This window comes from Echinops telfairi, unplaced genomic scaffold, assembly GCF_000313985.2.
Source record: "Echinops telfairi isolate 266 unplaced genomic scaffold, ASM31398v2 ScPeMD7_26;HRSCAF=91, whole genome shotgun sequence".
In the NCBI taxonomy this organism is placed as follows: Eukaryota; Metazoa; Chordata; class Mammalia; order Afrosoricida; family Tenrecidae; genus Echinops; species Echinops telfairi.
In genome coordinates this window covers 3,964,073-3,985,609 of record NW_022103923.1, presented here as the reverse complement: position 1 = coordinate 3,985,609, position 21,537 = coordinate 3,964,073, and the positions used below count along the sequence as shown (strand labels likewise).

Below are 21,537 nucleotides of genomic sequence, written 5' to 3'. Positions count from 1 at the left end.
AGTTTAAAAGATTTACTTACTACCTGGCCCTTGACAGGAACATTTGTCAATCCCTGGTAGAGAATATCAGTCCTGGAAATCCATTTAGGCTGCAAAGATGCTATTTATTGGCTTTCAGAAAAGTTTGGTTCCTTTTAGAATGTATGAAAATATATGGAATTTTTTAGTGTACACATGTGGGACTGGTGTGCAGTTTGGGGTGGAAATGGGGAAATAAAGATAAAGTTGAAATTGATGCATACAGCAGTGTGGACACGGTTTCAGGAATTCGAAATAATTAACTAATTCTAAGTGATGACTATCCCACAAGATCTTAAACTAACATGAGAAGCATTTCTAACTAGTATATCTTCTTAATAACGTTGTAGAAAGCTATAAAAAGTGTCTTAGTGGGCTCACAATGGTAAAATAACTTGTCCAAAATGACACAGTTCATAGGTAACAGAACTTATTATCCAGTCTTCTTCTGTTTTGGGTTTGCATTTTTAATTATTGTCATATATAAAACAAAAAGGAGCCCAGGTGGCACCATGGGTTTAGGGGTTGGGCTGCTAACTGGAAGGTCAGTGGTTCAAACCCACCAGACACTCTGCAAGGGAAAGTTGAGGCCATCTGCTCCTTTAAAGATTCATGGTCTTGGACATTTACCGGAGCAGTTCTGTTCTGTCCTACAGGGTCACTATGAAGCGTAACCGTCTTGATGGCAATGGGTATATGTGATAGGTAGGTTAATTGTGTTAACCTGGCCAATAAGAACATGTGGGATTAATCAGGTTGCAGTTTGTTTGGAGAGCAAAGAGATAAATGGTTTTGCAAGGCCTGGCCCCCTCTCTCTTGCTCTCAGGTGATCGGAGCATGCTGGAGCTTGAGTGCTGCTGCTGGTGCTACTTCTCTGCCTCAACCTGTGAGCTACACTATCTGTGGGCCAGGCCAACCTGTGGATCCTGTTGCTAGAGCTTGAGGTTCCTTCGAGACCTGCTTCGCCACGCTGCTGGTGGGTACATCGCTTGAGTTTGAGGCTGGTGGATTCTGTTATCTTGCATTGCTTGAGTTCAATATCCCATATGGGCCTGTTTCGCTAAGCTCCCGAGCTACTGACTGTTGGTGACCCACCCTGCTGCCCGCTGCCTATGGGAAAACTCTGCTTGCCTTCCCCCAGGGAGGGCTCTGCTGTCTGCTTCCTTGACTTTGGACCTGGCAGCCCATGTGCGTTGAAGGACTTCTAGTATATTAACTGTTCCATGGAAGTGAGTTTAACTGAACCCTCTGTACTGCTGTGTGGACTGAATAACTGTTATATTCCTTCTTGCTGTATAGACCTATCCTCAGATAGATTAGATAGATAGATAGATAGATAGATAGATAGATAGATAGATAGAGATATATAAAATCATAAGTGTCCTGGTTTCGTTTCTCTAGAGAACCCTGCCTAACACAGTCTATATAATAGAACATTTGCCATATCCACATGTTATGTGCACATCCACAACCATCACCACGATTTGTTTCCTAATGCTTTCATCACCCATAACAGAAACCCATAGCATCTTAAACCTCCAAAATAATAGCAATAAAGTCAAAGTGATGGAATGTAGCTATCATTGTAATCTGCCCAGAGCATATTCTCACAGCCCTTTTTGCCGATGCCACCCCTCCCGCCTTGGGCGAATAACTGCAGCTGTAGAGCGCTTCAGGACAGACGGGAATAACATCCTGCTGCCCACTTTGGAATGAATGCAGCGCTTCCTCCCACACAGAGCCATCAGCGCAAGGAGCAGAGACGTGTGCCCCAGAGCCGGCCAACTGGAGGTCCTTCCCAGAATTGGCTGTAGAAGAAGGAAAAATGTAATCCCGTGCTCTTCATTCCATTGCAGCATCACAAAACAACCATGCTATTATGCTCACAGATTCTGCTGGCCAGGAGTTCTGACTGGGCACATGGGGAGGGGATGACTTGTCTCTGCTCCCTAATAGCTAGAGACTGGAGGACTTGAGCAGGAGCCCTGGTGGTGTAGTGGTTATGTGTTGGGGTGCTAACCACAAGGTCAGCAGTTCAAAACCACCAGCCACTCTGCTAGAGAAAGATGAGGCTTTCTACTCCTGTAAGGAGTTACAGTCTTGGAAACTCACAGGGAGAATTCTGCCCTGTCGTGTGGGGTCGCTATGAGTCTGAATTGGCTCGGTGGCTGTGAGGAGTGTGTATGAAGGCCAGGGCTGATTCTGTGACTGCAGGCTGGAATCATCTGGAAGGATCCTCACTCTCATGTCCAATGGTTGATGCTGGCTGGTGGGTTGGAACCTTAATTGGAGCTATTGGCCAGAACACCTTTACCTGGCCTTCCCATGTGCTTAGGACTTCCTTACAAAAGGGTAGCTCCAGATCTCTTATAAAGCAGCTCGGGACCCCCAGATAGAATGTTCTCATATGCAAGATGGAAACTATCATTTTTTAGGACCCAACTTGGGAAATCACATAGTATCATTTCCACCAGAATCACAAGCTTACCTCATTCAAGGGCAGAACACAGACTCCCACCCTACAACAGAGGAGTGTCAAAGCTGCATTGGAAGATGACTCTTCAGGATGAGAGCCGAGGTTGTTGACAATCTGCCATTTTCTCCATTGCCTTGTTCTCAGCGCGAGACACAATACCTTCGGCTTTGTTTCCTGGAGTCATTCCTTGGATGTTGGAAGCTCTCTCCAGAACACTCTCAGCTATTTGATCCAAAAGATTTTCTTTGTTTCACCTCAACCAATCTTAGTTGGCTTTCTCATACTTGTGACCAAGAGTTCTGACTGATAAGATAAATGGCTTTCTTATATTCTGAAATAAATCTTGATTTTGAAACTGAGAGACCATTTCGTTCACCCATCTGACTGATACGCATACAAGTTTGTATACAAGGTGTTGTGCTAAGTATTGCTGTGAGGTGTGATGGTTAGGGATTATGTCAATGAGACAGTCCTGAATAAGAGTAGGAGGACTGGAGTCCAACCTATCAATTGGGTCACAGACTGATGGCACCACGTTGGGGGTGTGGCCTTTTGTATAAGAAGGAGACCAAGCAGAGTCAAACCCTCTTTGGATTCTGTTGGAGCTGAATCTTGTACCTGGTTCCTCAATCTCGTGTTATGTTGCCTGCGGATCCCAGGAGCCAACAACAGACTACTGATGGAAGATTCATTCAGCCAACTTGGGATTCATTTACCTCTGCATCCGCCAGCCTGTGGCCCTGTACTGCTTCTGCTTTATCATCCTGCTGCCTGTTCCTCAGTTTCCATGAGTCAGGGGAAGCTTGACTTGAGCCAGACTGGACTTACCTACTTCTTACACTAACGTGTAATCTATTCCTCAATATACTTCTCTGTATACAAATGCAAAGTATCCTCATTGGTTTTGCTTCACTAGAGAACCCAACCGAACACATGTGGACAGGACAATGAATAAGACGCACTCCCAACCCTCAAGGTATTGACAGGCTGTTGTCATTGTCAGCTGCCGAGTCCAGGCCCACGCATGGGGACGCATACGCAACCAAAGGATTGGACTGTTGCGATCCAAGGAGCTTTCATGAACTGATTTACCACTGACAGGTGATAGAGGGTTCACATGGGGTCTCTTGACTAGGAATTGACCGCAGAACTCCAATGGAATGCAAGAACTCCCCAACTGAACCATCAATGCCCCCCTTTACAGGCTATTAGCAATGATAAGTTCAATAGGCTGGACTATTGGTTAGCAACATCTTTTTTTTTCTTATGACTAAGGGTTAATCCCCTTCTGGGACTCTCAGAAGGGCGATTCGTGCCCAGAAGCCTCAAGACGAGGAACCCTAGTGGTACAGTGGTTAAGCACTCAGCTGCAGCCCAAATGGCTCAAACACACCCTGAAGCTCTCTCTTCAAGAGGATGATCTGGCAATCTGCTCTCATACAGATTTGTTGTTAAGTACTATTGAGTCATAGCGACCCTGTGCGCGACAGGACAAAACACTGTGTGGTCCTGTAGCATCCTCACAATTGTTCCGATGCCTGGACCCAATGTTGCCTGTGGCCCAGATCTCTGATAATGTGCCACTTCCATTCATCACCACTTCAGTGTCCGGCAACATTTCCAAGTTATGCATAAGTTTTCAACCTAGAAAACTTGATACCTGAAGCTCACTGTCATTGAGTCCATGCCGACTCAGAGCGACCCTGTAGGCCAGAGGAGACCTGCCCCCATGTGTTTCCAAGAAATAAACCTTTACAGGGAGAGAAAGACTCATTTTTCTCGGGATGGCTAGTGGTTTCGAATGGCTGACCTTGGGGTTATAGCAGTCCAACGTGCAGAAACCATCTAAGTGCCCATCAACTACTGGACCAGCGCTCTTCTAGAAAACTCAATTTAAAAAAAGACTAAACTCGCTGCCACTGAGTCAATGACCCTGGAGGGGAGGGGACAGCTGCCCCTGTGGATTTCTAAGACTGTAACTTTACAGGAGTAGAAAGCCCCATTCTTCTCCCGAGGAGTGGCTGGTGGTTTTGAACTGCTGACCCTGTGGATCCCAATCAAACAAGTGTGTCACCACTACCCCACCAGGGTTCACATAGGCAGGTCTACTCTGTCACACAGGGTCGCTGTGAGCCAGAATTGACTTGACAACCAACACCCAACCACCACAGGATGTAGCATCAGACGGATGAGGTCATGAGGGAAGAAGGTCTGAGATCCGGGCAAGAAGGGAGACCGAGGCTGGTCATTATGCTGCTGATGCGAAGCCCCAGGTCTTCAGTGGTAGGGCCAGCTGCTTGCTTGGGATCCTTTGGATCCGGTCATAAAGTCGGAGGCTTGCCGTGGCTCCAGCGGCGTTCAAACACAGCGAGCCGCCATGCAGCCGGTCTTCTTTTTGCCGTTCGCCTGCCCGGATCCAAGATTGATAATCAACTGCATGGTATTTGAGCATTAGTTGCAATTCCGCTTTATACCGCCCCCGCTCATCTACTTTCCTTCACTGAGGCTCACCCGTTTCCATCGCGTCTGTACGCAAAGGTCACGACCTCTTTAGAAAAGGGCTCAACTGAAGGGAAAATAGCAAGTCAGATGTGTTGAAGTCAAAGAATTTGGTTCATAAAATCAAACTCAAGGCGACAGAAGGCAAAGGGAGTTTCCGCTGTTTGAAAAGGGGCTTTCTCAGCACAAGCTTGGGAGGGGAAAAAAATGTTGATGGTTTATGCAAATGAGAGAGGAAATATGCCCCGAGGGGTCTCGGCACAGGCCCTCCCGACGGAATTGTGGATTCGAGGCTGGCCGGGGCTTCGGTTCACTCTGTGACTGGGCCTGAGCCATTTAACCTCTCTGTTTCTAAATACCCTCATCCATAAAAGCTGGCTAAGGACGCTGTTCTTCCTGCCCCTGAAGGGGAGGCAGTAAAAATGAAGGAAATGGCGGGGAATGACTTCTAAGAGCCATCGCTGAGAAATACAGCATATGGTCTTAATGAGAGCTGGTTTCTGCCACCAATTTTTCCACCCTGCTCCCTAGGATCACTCCAGTTCCCGTGGCACTGACATCTACTTCTCTCATCAGCTCTCTTCCCAGCCCCCATCGCACCCCCCACCCCCGCTCCTGCCCCCCAGAATCACAGCAGTCTTTCCAAGGGAACCCCTGCCTGCAATGGGCAGGCGTTCTGAGATTGGGAGGGGGGGCTCCCAACTCTTTTCTCACCCCCGCCCCCAAAGCCAGGCAGCCTGGCTTTTCCGTGGCAGTGGGGATTTAAAATATTCGGTCCCATTGTCAGCCCATGTGTTGGAACATGTGTCAGATCACGTGTCCCGATCATTGCTTCAAAAAATATGGTTGCTCACACCTTCACGGGAAAGGAAGCACCTGCTAGCCGACTCCGCGCCTCCAGCCCTCGTGGGGGACAAGCAATAAAGCCATCGAGAGACCAGTGGCTTGCTTGAGGGGGAGGGTGGGTGAGTTCACCATTATTAGGTGCTGGAAGTTGGCGGGGGAACTAGCTAGGCTTGTATCTGGCACTGGGCAAAACACAGAGGTTACAGAAAGTAATAGGACCCTGTTCCTTTAATAGGACAGTGTCCCTGGGCTGAGCAGTTTGCAGTCTTGTCGGTGGTGGTGGTGGTGGTGTTAAACTCACGGCCATCAAGTGGGTGTCCACTTAGAGCGACCCTATAGGACAGACTCAACCTGCCCGCTGTGAGTTTCTGAGAGTAGTTCACCTCATCTTGCTCCGGTGGAGCGGCTGGTGGTTTCGAATGGCTGACCTTGCAGTTAGCAGGCCCACATAACCCCTGTGTCCCCAGGGCTCCCGGGGGCAGTGCTAATTACCATCAAGTTGGTCCTGGACTCCTGGCAGCCCCCGTGCAATGAATGAAACACCGCCTGCAGCCTGCAGCACTCCCCAACAGCAGCTGCGAATTGGACCGCTGTGAGCCTCAGGGGCTGCCTCCGAAGTAGCTGGTTAGGTCTTTCTTCCTCGTCTGTCTCGATCTACACACTCTGCTGAAGCCAGTTCAGTATCACTGCCGTGCACACTCCCCTGGCAGACAGACGGGTGGGTAGCTACACACCAGATGCAGTGGCTGGGAATCGAACCTCAGTCTCTCGCATGGAAGGTGAGAAGTCCACTGTTGAGCCACCCGTGTCTTCCTGCTTACAGTCTACCGGGAGAGAAAGACAGGGGGAACGTCACCAGGTGGGGGGATGCATTGTGCTGTAATGAGGATAAGCACAGCTTAAGAGAACGCAGGGAAGACTTCACAGAGGTAGCTGCGTGTTGAAGGGTGAACAGGAGCTCGGCGAGGGGGATGTTTAGGCTGGGTTGTACCACAGAATGAAACGCTGCCTGGTCCTACACGATCCTCCTAATTGTTGAGCCAATTCATCTTGTTAAGGGTCTTCTTTTTTGCCGACTTTCTACTTTACTAAGGAGGTCCCTCTTCAGGGACTCTCAGGCCAAACTCACTGTCATCGAGCCAATGCTGACTTCTAGTAAGCCTATCGGGACCCTGCAGGACCGAGTGGCACTGCTAGGTGGGTTTCCAGGACTGTTTAGGGCAGCAGAAAGCCTGCGCTTTCTCCTAAGGAGTGACTCGTGGTTTCAACCTGCAGAGTTTGTGGTCTAGCAGCCGTCCTGGCCTCCAAGGAGCAGTCTAGCTGTACTGCTTCCAAGACAGATTGGTTTGTTCTTTGGCCAGTCCATGGTGCCTTTTTTTTTTAATTAACAGTTTCATTGACACATAATTTACATATCATACAATTCAATAGTTCAATCGTTCAATCATATCAAGGACAAGTGTGTAATCATGACCATATCAATTTTAGAACATTCCCCCACCATGGTTAATTCATCTTTAAATGAGTTGCGCAATCACAGTCAGTTCTAGTGCTTCCTCCCGCCTTCATTTCTCATTCCTGAAACCCCCCTTTCCCTCCCTATCAGCCACTCCCCACCCTGGCGTCCCCTATCACCCCCAGTATCAGGCAGCATCACTATGCAGCCGCTCCTCCTGTGAGTCACAACCTGGGAAACCCAACAGAAACAATAAAAACCAAACTTGAAATACGGTGGTAAGGAGAAAATAATAATAAGCTAAAGACCAAAATACAAATAATGAGTAAGAAAGAAAAGACCCCCATCAACATTCAAAAAGCCAGGGACGAAATGTCGGTCATGGAACAAGTAACAGATACTTGCACCCAGCACCACATCAAATTGTGGCTATCAGGAGGTCAATTGGCCAAGTATAGAGTGTGATCCAGCTGCATAATCAGGATGACTGTACTCTCTGCCTCAGTCAGGCTGTGCAAGACTCTTGCCTGCGGCTAGAGCCGACCTGCCTGCGGCTCAGTCTGACCAGCTACTCTACAGATGGGTTTGGGGCTCCGGTTTGGGGCTCCCACTGTCCTCCACAGCCTTCTACAGATTGGGTGTTCATCATGTTAGCGCTGAGGCTTTTCCCTTTGCCATAGTTGTAATTGTCATCTTTGGATCACACAACCTGGCGTGCTTCTTCCGTGTGCAGTTAGTTGACCCTTGGTGCTTGCCATAGCCTTCCCAAGCACCAAAGAAGAATGCATTGATTCTTCTTTGATCTCTGGTATCCCAAAATGATTGGTTCAGGGTCTGCTTTTGGAGATACCCCAATTAAGAGAGGCGTGGAAGTGAGTGAGAACATGTATGGCACATTAGGGGTGCGCAGGGCTTGCTCGTGAGGTTTATTATCCCATGCAAAGAGGGTTGAATTTCATCAAGGTGTTTGGAAGCCTTGAACGAATTGAAACTGAGAAAAGATGACAAGGTCTGGCTCTCATTTTAGAACGGCTTGGTGACCCTCCGTGCAGAGGTAGTCAGGTAGAGCCAAGAACTAGATCTGTGAGAGTCCAGGGAAGAAATGATGCAGGCGTCAGGCAACTACAGAATGCACCATCTGCAGCGCATGATGGGGGTTTTGCTTGACACAGCTCTGGTTTGAGACCATGGCCAACACTGTGGGAAGACAAGGCTGGGAGAGAAATCCAGAGGGAGAATAGGAGGACAGGCCACACAGAGGACAATGTCCACGAAGCCAGGGAAGTGAGAGTCACACGGGAAGTCTCACCAGTGCCACAGGCTGCAGCGAGGTGGTTGTGAGGAGTAAACAAGTAAGGGTTTGGTGTGTGGTAGACGTTCCTCATTGAATCCTCACAAAACCCTACGTGGATTTCTGTGACCTTGCTACGTTCATGTATGAAGTTTCTGTAGTCAGATTGGACGGGCAGGGGTGGGGGTGGGGGTTCTCTGTGTATAACCCTGCCCTCAGCAAACAAGAGCAGTGTTGTTTTTCTTGGCAATCTGGATGCCTTCTATTTCTTTTTCTTGCTTTATTGCACTGGCTATGGGCTCCGGCACAATATGAAATCAGAAGCGTAATAGCAGGTATTTTTGTTTGGTTCCTGATCTCAAGGGGAAAGTTCTCGGTATTTCGCCTGTCAGTCTAATGTGTGTTGGAAATGTTTGCGTACGTATTTTTTAATCCGCTCCACTGGAGAAAGAAGAGGTTTCCTTCACTTGTAAAGAATTACCGCGTCTCAGAAACTCACAGGGGCAGTTCCACTCTGCCCTCTAGGGTTGCTATGAGTCGGCATCAACTCAACAGCAATGAAGTTTTTGTTTTAATTACATAGTGGTCATTTTATGTCCTTTTATTTATTTAAATAGTTATTTATTGGCATCTATTTCACATATCCTACAATTCAATAGTTCAATTATATTAAAGAGAGCTATATAATCATCTCCACAATTAATTCGAGAATACTTACTTCTTTCTTGTACTCTTTGCCATCACAACCTCACTTCCCCCCAAATCTCCCCTCCCCCCAGAAGTCATCAATGGAGGCACTGTCTCTATAGCTCTCCCCATCCTGGTGTTCGTTCATCTACAGAAAACAAAATGCAGACAAAACCCTGCACTGCACTCTGCATGACAGCGAGGCTATCCACATCCCTGCTCTGTGGTTAGAGGGGCGGCACCAGAGGCTTAATCCATGTGGGGACCCTGTGAATGGATTTTGGGCTCCCACTATCATCCGTAGCCTTCTGAAAAGCAGGTGTTCACAATTTAAGCTCTGATACATGCTGGTCGTTTTCAACCAATTCATCTCGGGGTTGTTCATTAGGTAGTCATAGGTATCTGCAATATCCCCACTTCTGTGCTTACTCCATGAAAATGAGCTGAGCAAATCTGGTGGGTGCTCAAGCCCACGACTTGGTCGTGCTTGAGTTAACCAGATTCATAGTTAAGTATTGAGACAACAGTGGGAGAAGAGTCAATTCACTCTAAATTTCCTATATGCCTTTGAGTCTTAAACCTTTCAATTAACACAAAGGGGGCGTTGACAGATCATCCTCATCGTGGCCTATCTTCTTGGTATTATTTGTTGTCACTGTTGAATGCCCAAGACTTGATTTTGACTCATGGCGACCTTACATGGCAGAGTAGAACTGCACGCACGCATGCACATGCACACACACACACACACACACACACACAATGATTTACTGGACTGTTGTCAATGAGGCCATCTGTTCCCATCAAGATTTACAGCCTCGGAAATCCTATAGATCAGCAGTTCTCAACCTGTGGGTCGCAAACCCTTTGGGGGTCGAACAACCCTTTCACAGGGGTCACCCGATTCATAACAGTAGCAAAATGACAGTTATGAAGTAGCAATGAAAATCATTGTATGGTTGGGGGTCACCACAACGTGAGGAACTGTATTAAATAAAGGATCATGGCATTAGGAAGGTTGAGAACCACTGTTCTAGACTAAGCAAGGGTAGGAAGAAGGAAGAGGAAATCGACTTCTGAAACATCAACCACTGAAAACCTAGGAATCACAGTGAAGCATCAACCAGTAGCTGGAGAAGGACATCGTGCTTGGCAAAGGGGAGGGTCAGTGAACAAAAGGAAGACCATCAGGGAGATGGATGGGCACAGTGGCAACACAATACTCAACTCTGTAAGGCCGGGTCACAAGGAGTTGCAGTCTACTCAGTGGCAACAAATTGGACTGTTTTGACAGCAGGCACCTCTGCGCATGGATTCACAGAGAGTGTATGACATCAGACAGTGTGACAAGCAAACCCTCAGTGCTCCATAGACTTTTTGATGGTTGATTTTGGGGAACTGGATCACCAGGCCTTTCTTCTGAGGTGTCCATGGGTGGATCAGCACTTCCCACTTTTTGATTAGCGGTCCAGCACATTCATGGCTATGGTAGAAGATTGAGTCGGAGACTTGAGAGTCTGTTCCTAGTTCTCGGGAATTGCCCCTTATCTTCTTCCCAAGGCTTAGAAGCCCAGCCTCTTCTCTGATACCACAGTGGCAGGTGGACCTGTTCCCAGCTGAGTCCGGCCAGTTCTTTTTCCTGGGAACTGAGGAGTGATTGGCAGAGAGGAAGCTGGTTTGTTAGGACCGGGACAGCTTCACGGCTTTGGACTAATGCAGTTGTACAGGGTTCTCATTCAGAAATACCCCATGCTGAGGATTTAATGCTCTGCTGTGGTCCTCTTGCAACTCTGGGCCACTGCATCTTCCACTGTGTATTTTCTAAGTGGACTTCAGTGGGACCAGGGAGCATGAACTAGACTGGGAAGCTTGGCTCATGCATAGGGCCAGTTCACCCTGCCTGTTGGACTTCCTCCCTAAGATGGGTTTTCAGATGCTTTCCTTGCCCAGCCTGAGTCTGAGTGCTACCATGGAAGGCTTGAGTTTTGGTGTTCCCCACAGCATCCTGTGAAGGAATCAGGTGACAGCCTCCTGCACCATCCTGGGGAGGGACCAGGCTGACAGGGTCATGGTGCATTTGGTCCATTAGGCTTGGCAGGTGGAACAGCCCAGCATGGAATTTGCAGTCCCTTGACTGCCCCCAGTTTGCCGTGGGTTAGGGCAGTAGGCCTGGGGGAGCCAGAGAGAGTGACTTCTTCACCCTGGCCCGAAACCAAACCAAAAATCTCATTGCCATTAAGTCAATTCTGACTCATAATAACCCTATAGGGCAGGGTAGAACTGCTTCTGTGGGTTTCCAAGACTGTAACTCTTTCCAGGAGAAGAAAGCCTCGTCTTCTTCCTGAGGAGTAGCTGGTAGTTTCAAAGCACTGACCTTGCAGTGACCGCCGACGTGTAACCACAACACCACCAGGGCTCCTAGCCAGGACCCTGCCTTTTAATTTTCTAAAGCAAGCAAACAAAATCTAAATCCGTTGCTGCCTAGTCCATTCTCACCCCGGCTACATCAGGATAGAACTGTGCTTCCTAGCATTTTCAGCGGCTGATTTGGGGGAAGCACTTCATCAGACCTTTCTTCCAGGGTCCTTTCTGGGTGGATTCAACCCATCAAACTTTTGGTTGAGCGTGGACCCCTTGACCATTGACGCCAGCCTGAGCCTCTTTTCTATTTTGTACCGGGCCTCCCAAATCACGTACTCATCCCTGACTGCAAGGCCATTGTAGAGTCTGGTATGTCAGGCCAGGGGCAGTCGGTCTGCAGAAAGAGAAAGAAACCAAGCACATGAAATGACAGAGCTTTTGCAGAATATCTGTGGCCCTAGAGAAGGTCCAGTGGGCCCCTGAAGGGGTTTGGATCCTCATGTCCTGGCCCGGGGAGGCCTGGCTGTATGCTTGTGCTTATCTCCTTCCAGTTAATCATGGTTTGGTCCTTGTGTAACAAAGAACGGGTTTCCCTGATGGCCAACTAAAAGTTCCCTCACCAAGATTTTTAAAACAAAGAAAGAAAGAAAGAAAGAGCTGGGGCTCGCAGTTCATAGTATTGGGTTGCTGTCCCAAACATTGCCATTTTAATGTTGTTGCTCTTTAGGCGCCATCGCGCCAGTTCTGACTCATGTACAACAGAACAAAACGCCGGCCGCTCCTGCACCAGCCTCACGATTGTTGCTATTTTTGAGCCCCGTGTTGCAGCCACAGTGTCACTACATCTCCTTGAGGGCCTTCCTTTGTATCGCTGCCCCTCCACTTTACCAAGCAGGGCGTTCTTCTCCAGGGACCCGTCTCTCCTGACCCCAGGTCCAAAGTACATGAGCCCAAGGCTTGCCATCCTTGCCTCTAAGGAACATTCTAGAGGTATTGCCTCCAAGACACATCTGTTCTTTAGTCATTTCAGTGGCTCTGTGATCTTGGGCAAGTTAGTGCTTCTCTTGGAGCTTTTGTTTGCTCAACCTGAAAACCCCAGATCTAACTGCACTCAAAGGAGTCTTGGCTGCAAACGAAAGGGTGGCGGTTCAAAGACCTGGTGGTCTGCTTCTGTAAAACTTCCAACGAACCCAAGCATTGCCATTGAGTCAATTCCGACTCATAGCGACCCTCTAGAGCAGTGGTTCTCAACCGTTCTGACGAGATACTTTCACGCGGTTCCTCATGTGGTGGTGACCCCCAACCATCAAATTAGTTTCCTTGCTACTTTGTAACTATAATTTTGCTACTGTTAGGAATCATAATGTATCTGATATGCAGGAGGCATGTTCACTGTTACAAAATGAACTTAACTAAAGTATAGTGATTAATCACAAACCAATATGTAATTATATATTGTGAAATATTTATTTCTAATTACAAATGAGTGAAATTTTGTCTTGAAGCACGGTGTAGCGTGGGTAACAGTCTTCATACCCCGTACTCATATGTGAGCGTATCTGCATGTGGGCGGACCCGCCTGGAGACGGATAGAGGAGTGGTGTCTCGGTTTCTAAGACCATCGGAAATAGGTGTTTTCTGATGGTCTTAGGGGACCCCTGTGAAAGGATCGTTTGACTCCCAAAGGGGTCATGACCCACAGGTTGAGAAGCGCTGCTCTAGTTCTTTAATGCTTCCCCACACACACACTATCATGACCCCAATTGTACCTTACAAATCTAGCTAGACCAGAGCACGTATACTGGTACAGATAAGAGCTGGAAACACAGGGGATCTAGGACAGATAAACCCCTCAGGACCAATAATGAGAGTAGCGATACCAGGAGGGAAGGGGAAGGTGGGGAAAGAAAGGGAGAACCCGATCACAATGATCTATCTATAACCCCCTCCCAGGGGGACAGACAACAGAAAAGTGGGTGAAGGGAGACAGTGTAAGACATAAAAAAAAAATTTATAAATTATCAAGGGTTCATGAGAGAGGGAGGGTGGGGGAGAAAAGGAAAAAAATAAGAAGCTGATCCCAAGGGCTCAAGTAGAAAGAAAATGTTTTGAGAATGATGATGGCAACAAATGTACAAATGTGTTTGACACAGTAGATATATGTATTGATTGTGATAAGAGCTATCCGAGCCCCCAATAAAATGATTAATTCAAAAAAAAAAGAGTTCCAGTCTGGGAAACTCACAGGGAGAGTTCTATCTTGTCCTATAGGATCGCTATGAGTTGGCATTTGGTTTGGTTTGGGGTTACACAGCTAGAGGTAGCTAATGAGAAACAAGTAGATATGTTTTCTCATTAGGTCTTGGGCATGGGTGGGACATCTGAGAATCTTTTTGGAAGGAAGCTGACTCAACTGGAAGACGGTGCCCTTAACTCCTTTCTGTCCCCTTCTTGTTCCTGAAAGGCAGAGAGCAGCGTGGTGGCATAATCCCACAGAAGGGATGAGTCTGGCAAGGGAGGGTGCAGTGGTTCAGCAAAGAATTCTCAAGGACCCATATCAAGACAATTGGGTGAGGCAGCAGCAGCCAGGGCACGAAGTCCGCCTTATGGAGGTAGAGCAACAGGACTTGACAAGCGGGACTCTATCCTGTGCCAAGCAAAGTAGAATGCAAGCTCCAAGAGGGCAGGGTCAGGTCTCCTTTGTATACTGAGGCTGGCACCGTGCTAGAGACATGATGGGTAAATAATACCTGATGTTCCACAAACAAGGAGCCCTGGTGACGTAGTGCTTACTCGTTGGGCTGCTAACTGCAAGGTGAGCAGTTTGAAATCACCAACCACTCCATGAGAGAAAGATGAGGCTTTCTATTCCCATCAAGAGTCAGTCTCAGGGGAGGTAGGGGTGGGGGGTGGGGGGGAGATAGAGACGATAAGGGAGTTGGGAGAGCAAACAATGTATTTGGGAGGGGGGAAAGGAAGCACTAGAACTGATTGTGATTACGTAACTCATTTTAAAAGCGATTTAACGATGGGAAAAAAAGTTCTAAAAGTGGGGTGTTTATATAAGTATCCCTGATATGATTGAACGATTGAATTGTATGCTATGTGAATTATATAGCAATAAAAACTATTAAAAAAAAATAGTTACAGTCTCAGAAACCCATAGGGGCAGTTTTGACACTGTCCTGTGGTCAGAATTGACTCAATGGCAGTGAGGTCGGTTCAGTTCCACGTGTGAATGTAGAACAGATGAAGAGTGCTCAATGAGTCCTTGGGGAGCTTTAGTCCTAATTGGAAGCAGGTTCAAAGGGTGAGGAACAGCCATCCACCACCCACCCCCACACTCGACCACACAATCCCCCACCCCCCAGGAGGACTCGGAATCCAGGGAATGACTCCCAAGTATGATGTCACTCACTTAATGCCACCTGTCAGTCCTATGCTCAGCCCCAGCCTGGGGTTTCTCGGGTCTGGGGAGAAGACCCCTGCGGAATGCCACCCAGCAAGAGCTGTTGCAAACGCTGGCTGCGATGTGGTTTGCAGGCCAAGTTAATGCCACGGTTTCTACAACATCACTTCCTCTGCAGCGTGAGAAAAGAGGAAGAAAGCTGGCTGTGTGACCCTCCTCTTCCCCCAGGGAAAGCACAGCACTGTTGGAAACAATACAAGCAGGCCTGTGTCGTGGGGAGACTTTTGTCTGTGTGGTCAGGGGTTGCTGTGTACTGGACTTCCTGCAGGGACATTCGGGAGCTTTGCAGAGAAATAAATGCTCACATTCAGCATGACCAGCCTAGAACACTTTTATGAGCCTTTTCTCCTCCCCAGGCTGTACACAGATAATAAATCAAATTAGCATTGTGAACCTCTGGTTCAGCACCACTTGTCACCTGTCCCCTCTGCGCCCAGGGCCAGCGAGTTCCGGTCAGACTGTTCTCAAGTACAAGCAGGCAAACATGGGGTGAGGACCTGTGACCTCCAAGGAAATCATCTGATGCTTCCATCTGGCATTGGCGGCAGGCTCAGATTATGGGGTCCTGCTGGCCACCCCAGACCAGAAACAGCTACGAATCCAAGCTTATCGCCAAGACTAAAAATGTACTTGTGAGAGGCTGTTGAGCACAGTGACCCCAGGTGTTGTAGGGTATAACTGGCCCCATGAGACTGTCTTGGCTTTCAGCTTCACAAAGGAAAGTTTTGCCAGGCCTTTCTTCCGTGCAGCCACTAAGTTCGAACCACCAGCCGTTAGCTTAACAATTGATTACAAACTTTGGGGGCCAGCCAGTCTCCTCGGGAGGTTTTCATTTCTTGGTGAATCATCTTTTTTTAAATTTTTTATTTTTGGTGAATCATCTTAAGAGTACGTGTCAAAATAGACAGTTGTCAGGGAGAAAGAGACAGACAGCAAGAGGGAAAGAGAAAGAGAGAGAGAGAGCAGAAGGAAGGAAAGACGTGAAGGGACGATGAATCAGCCCAACAGAGAAGAGTCATGTTCCTACTGCACTGTACGCTTGGTGGTATGTCTTACTCCTCGAAGGTATTTGACAGATGGTTTGTGGATCGAATCCTTTCAGTGAAATTTGCCTTCATCTCTGGTTGCCCGAATAGTGACATAGAAGAGATATGTTGGTTAGGTTGAGAAGATTGGGGAAGTATCGGAGGAGGGGGATAACGATATGATATACAAATACTTTCTATTGGACTGTGGACTATCTAAATGGAAGACTTTCTGTTTCTCCCATCACATCCTCTCTTGGACCACCAGAAGGAGAACAAATAACCAAACCAGACATTCGTAGCAGCTCTCCAAATAGCTGACGTGGTCCAGGTACATGACTGCTGGTAAGGAGAGCAACATGGTTCTTGGTGTCACTTCTGTGTCCCTTGAGTTAAAAGATAAGATCTGTTGCCCCTCCTACCAGCAGCCTGTTGGGGGGGGGGGCTACGAGGCGTGTAGGGTGGGTGTCCTCACTTCCTTTCTTGCCATGTCTTCACTATTCCTTCCAGATTGTTCCACCCTGAGCAGAAGCAGCCTACGAAAGGGTGGGAAGAAGATGAGTGTGGACAAATAGAAGCTGTTCAAAAGCTGCCAGGCTGATTGGCGGGGAGGGGTAAAAATCTATATTCAAATCTATTTTTGAAGAAAAGTTTCCTGTCACCTGAAAATTCAGGGGGGCAAAAAACAGTTCAAGGTAAGACTTTCTACTCCCATAAAGAGTTACAGTCTCAGAAACCCACAAGGTCATCTCTGCTCGGGTCCTATAGTGTTACAATGAGTCAGAAATTACTCCATGACAGTGAGTCTTCGGCTTGGTCCAAAAGGTACAAGTTGAACCTACTGGGTGACATGGTGTTGGAAAGGGACAACTAGGTGTTGTATAGGCTGATCTGTACTTTGATTCCAAGAAGAGCACCATAGTCCAATGTGTAACCCCCCCTGGACTCAGAGACCTTGGATTCTACTTCCAGGAGGGTAGCCCTCATTGGGTCTTACAGAAATTATCTTTCTCTGTGCCTCAGTTTCTTGATCTGTAAAGTCGAAGGGCTGGTAAAGAACTTGGCATAGAGCTTGGAGGTCGGAGCTACAATGATTTAGCTCGCTCCCATCCCACCTCGGCCAGATGCCTAGTCCACTGCGGGGTGGTCTTGCCCAGGCTAGCCCTGGGAATGGAGAAGCCACTAGACCAGCAGCCATGTGCGTGTGGGCTTTCTAGGCGCAGGACTGCCCACGGTTCCCTCGGGCCTCCCAATAGTCCAAGATCTCACTTTGGAGGAAGAGAAAGAGCGTGAAGTGACTCCTTCGATCGAAGGCACCCCACCCCCTCCCTCCATACCACCCCTCCCCCACCAGCCCGGCGCGGAATGAAATCTTAGAAGCCGCTGCTACTTGGTTTGAACGGAATGCCGGAGTCAGAGGAAGCCAGAGCTGGTCGGCCCGAAGGTCAGCGAGTTGTTTTGAGTTCTCGTACCCGGAAGGGGGACGGTGGGGGGAGATAGGACGCCAGGGCCCAAGAGACCCCGCGTCAGAGCAGAAATTGTTTGTGCTCCGGAACAGGCAGCTCAGCGGAAGCCGCAACGGGGGCGGGTCACGTGCGGCGGTCGCGGCGCAGCTGGGGGGGGAGCTGGCAGGGACAAGGGCCGGGCCGGGCGGGGGTGGCGCGGGGAGCCGACGGCGCGGGGCGGCGGCTTGGGCGGCCGAGGGTGGGACCGGAGTCCTCGGGGCGCTGGAAGCCAGCGGCTCCCCGAGCCCAGAGCGAAGGCGGCGCGCGCTTTATGGAAGGGCGTGTGTAGGGACCTAGGCGGTTGGAGTGGGACGTTATATGGCGTCGGCGGGACGGAGAATGGCAGGGGAGGGGGAGGGAACGGAAGGCGGACCCCGCTGGCAGGAGGGGCGCTAAGCCGACCGACGCGGAGACCGCGCGGGCATCTGAACGCCGAGCACGGAGCGCCGCTCCTGTCGTCGCCGGCCTTGTTTTCTTGCTGGCAAAGCCCGGAACGACCGGAGCCGCCGTCCGGGCCTACTTACTCCGGGCGCCTCCTGACGCCTGGGGGAGGGTTCGTCGCGCCCGGCGACTCCGGGCCGGGCCCGCAGAGCCCGAGGCCGTGCCCGAGAGGCCGCGCTGCCCGGCCCGGGAGGGCTGCGGCGGGGGCGCGGTGGAGGCGAGAGTCCGGGTGCTCACAACACAAACATAAACACACCCCGCCCCGGAAGAGCGAGGGAAGACCGTGGCCACCTCCGGGGGCTCCCCGGGCTTGTGGGCGAGTTCGGGGACCTCGGAGAGGGAGAGAGCTCGGTAGAGAAACCCTTGGCCCCGCCTTGGAGCCAGAAGTGACCTCGTGGCCAGGGGTGGGGGGTGCGCGTGTCTCGCGCTTTCCCAAGTGGCGCGCGCCCCTCGACTGTGGGAGGGAAAAGACACAAACTTGGCCACCCGCCAGAACTCTGGAGGATTCCCCCCCCCTCCCCGGCACCCGAGTTATCCACGAGGTTCGGGTCCGGGGCCTGGAAGAGTGGGGTGGTGTGGGCAGGCCGCGCACGGGAAAAGGCATCCGCGATCCTCTGTCTCCCCAGCCCCCCGGGAAAGGCGCCGAGCGATCGGTTAGCAAAGTTTCCCGCCCGTCTCACTCCCACAGTCAGGGAAGGGCAGTTTGTCCCTGGGTGAGGACGGTTGGATGGCCTCGGAGCGGTGCTACTTTCTTGTCCCGCGACCCAGGCGGGAGCAGAGCCTGGGCCACCAGCCGTGTTCGGGTCCCCGGACCAGCGGCGCTTGGCCCCTCACGACCACATGTCTGCTTTGAGTCGCGGCGGCGGGAGCTGCGCTGTGTCGGAGGCGACGCGAGACGCCATTTGCATCCTCCCTCCCCCCCCTCCGCAGGTTGGCGGGGGCGGGGGTGTCGCCCGCCTCGGAAGCGTATTCCTGGCAGTGACACTGATTAGATGCTATGTCGGTACGTGCACAGAATCGGGGTGGGCCTTCACCTCTTCTGTGCGCACACACTTTCTGTTGGAAAAGTTGCGTATTCCCCCGCGCCCCCCGCCCACCCCCTGTCGCCGCACAGCTGCTGTCTCCCGGGCAGAATTAAGCGAGCACGTTTGCTCAGCCCAAGGGAGAGACTAGCGCCGGCGCGGGAGGCCGCCGGGCCCGGGCCGCGAAAATCCAGCCCTGGCTTTGCGGCGAGCTGCCTAGTGCGGCGTTTACGCGCGGTGGGCCAGCCGAGGCCGGGTTTCCATCTGCCCCTTTGCCTCCGTGTTAAGTTCGCCGGGAAAACCCAACGATCCGTGCAGAGCCCCTCGGAGGAGATCTCCTCCCACCAACCCGATCCTGACCGGTGGAAAAAATGACAGTATAAGTCAAAGCAGGCTGCTCGCGAGTATTAATGCGACCGCCTCCGTCTCCAGTGCTTGGGGAGGAAGGGCGCCCCGCCAGGAAACCGCCTAAGGAGGAGCCACGAGGGCCGCCTTCTCCTTCTAGGCTAGAAAACGTGGGTTCTCAGAGGGGCAAGACAAATGTGATCAGACAGCTGCGAGAACTTATTCCATCTAAATACAGGTTGTGCTTGTATATTTCAAGCAAAGCTCTGCCCTTTAAAAAAAAATAAAGTACACGTTGAGTGTGATACAAATATTGTGAGAACCTTAGCTCCTTGCCTGGCATAAGGCTTGTTCGTAGATGCTGGGCAGAACACGAGGTTTCTTGGCACGGCCCCGTGTGTGTCCTCAGAAGGCGTGGTCCCCTTTGCGCCCCCACTTTTGAGAACCTTTAATCAAAAGACAGTTTGCTTTAGCTGTGGTTTCCCTTTGGAGGTTTGCGTACTCCCTGCAAACGCCTGCCTGGGGACTTAACTGGTTCTTGGGTGTAGCCCATCTCTCTCTCTCTGTCTCTCTCTGTCTCTCTCTGTCTCTCTGTCTCTGTCTCTCTCTCTCTCTCTCTCTCTCTCTCTCTCTCACATGCTGCCACCGCCCTCGGGCACTCGCTTACGCACCACAGGGCTCTGCGAAGGAGAAATGTGGACTCTGCGGGTGGCGCTCGAGAACTGAAATTCTGACTTCAGGCTGCGGGTTTGCCATGGGCTAGCCGCCGAGGGCTTGTGAGATGTCGGGGGGAGCTGGAAGGGAAACCCAGGAGGTGACCCTGAAAGCCTCGGGAGCAAACCCAGAGGCGCCCATGTCTTTGTCTTTCTTGAGCCTGGCAGACTGGCACTCACATTCCGATAAAGATCTCGGGAGAACAGGCAAGCGATTAGGCCAGCGCTGGCCGCCGCAGAATAGAAAGGCCGTTGGCGTTGTCTTCGCAGAGAAAAAGGCAGCCCCACCTAGGGAAATCTGAGTGACCTGGAAGAGGCTAGGCTGGGAGTGGCGCTGTGGCCACTTCAGCCCCTTCTTTGCCAGTTTTCCGCCTCCTCCTCCTCGAATAAGAGACCCCATGTCAAATTGGAAACGGAAACCGAGTCTGTCTGTAATGCATTTGTGGGTCAGTAAAATGTGGCCCACCAGTGGCTCAAGACAAAGCCTGCCCCACACCGTCCTTGGGCCAGTGTGAAATGCCAGCCAAAGTACCCACCCTCCTGGAGACAGGGGGATGACCCAGAGCTCCCATGAATTGATTTATACGAGGTGGCCTGAGCCATCAAAAAGCGTGGACTGGAAGTCCCTGAGTCCGCTGGAGACCAGGCTGGGGGTCCAAGGCTGCAGAGAGAGGACGCATAATGGCTCCAGAGCCCTGTCAGGGAGCTTCCTCAGGATCACAAATGACCCCATGGAAAAGCGGGATTCAAGAGCTCTTCCATCCCGACCCCACCTTCCTCGAGGCCCTCGGAGATAACCCAGTCCCAAGGCAGTGTGTTTGGCTTGGGGCTGCCCAGCCTAGACAGTGAGAACTTGGTTTGCCTTCTTCATTGAAATTCTGTGCCCAGCAGAGCCCCTTTCACTCTGCCTGAGTTGGCTGGCTCCCTACTAGCTCCTTGGTCACTTTAACCTAGATGTTTTCCTTCCCTCTCCCCACCCCCACCCCCCTCCAGGATGCCACAGTTGTCACAAACATAGGCAGCACCAGGTGCCAAGCAGAAGCCTAAGCACTTGATGTAAATGAGCTCATCTCCCACCCCCCAACAACCCTATAAGGTAGATTCCAGTACTGGCCTCATTTTACAAATCAAAGAACCCTAGTGGCTGCGCCGCTGCTAAGAGAAGGTGGGGTGAACTAACGACCTTAAGCGGTCTGTGTTGGGCTAATGAAACCGGTCCAGAACTGGTCAGAGGTTTGCTCTAAGCGGCACAGCAGCGTGGGATACGGCCAGCCGGCCAGGACTGTCGGGAGGGAGGGCCGTGCTGCCTCCTGCATTCCATAGTCCAGATGACTTGTTTGGGAGTTTGAGTCTTAGTTTACCAAGGAAAGTTCCCGAGCATCG

The 21,537-nt window shown here is 50.5% G+C and overlaps 1 pseudogene; it reads right to left on the bottom strand.

The window, feature by feature from the left end:
* LOC115869449 overlaps positions 1-16,489 on the bottom strand; it is a 39,867-nt pseudogene extending 23,378 nt beyond the window's left edge.
* Between the last annotated feature and the right edge of the window lie 5,048 nt (positions 16,490-21,537).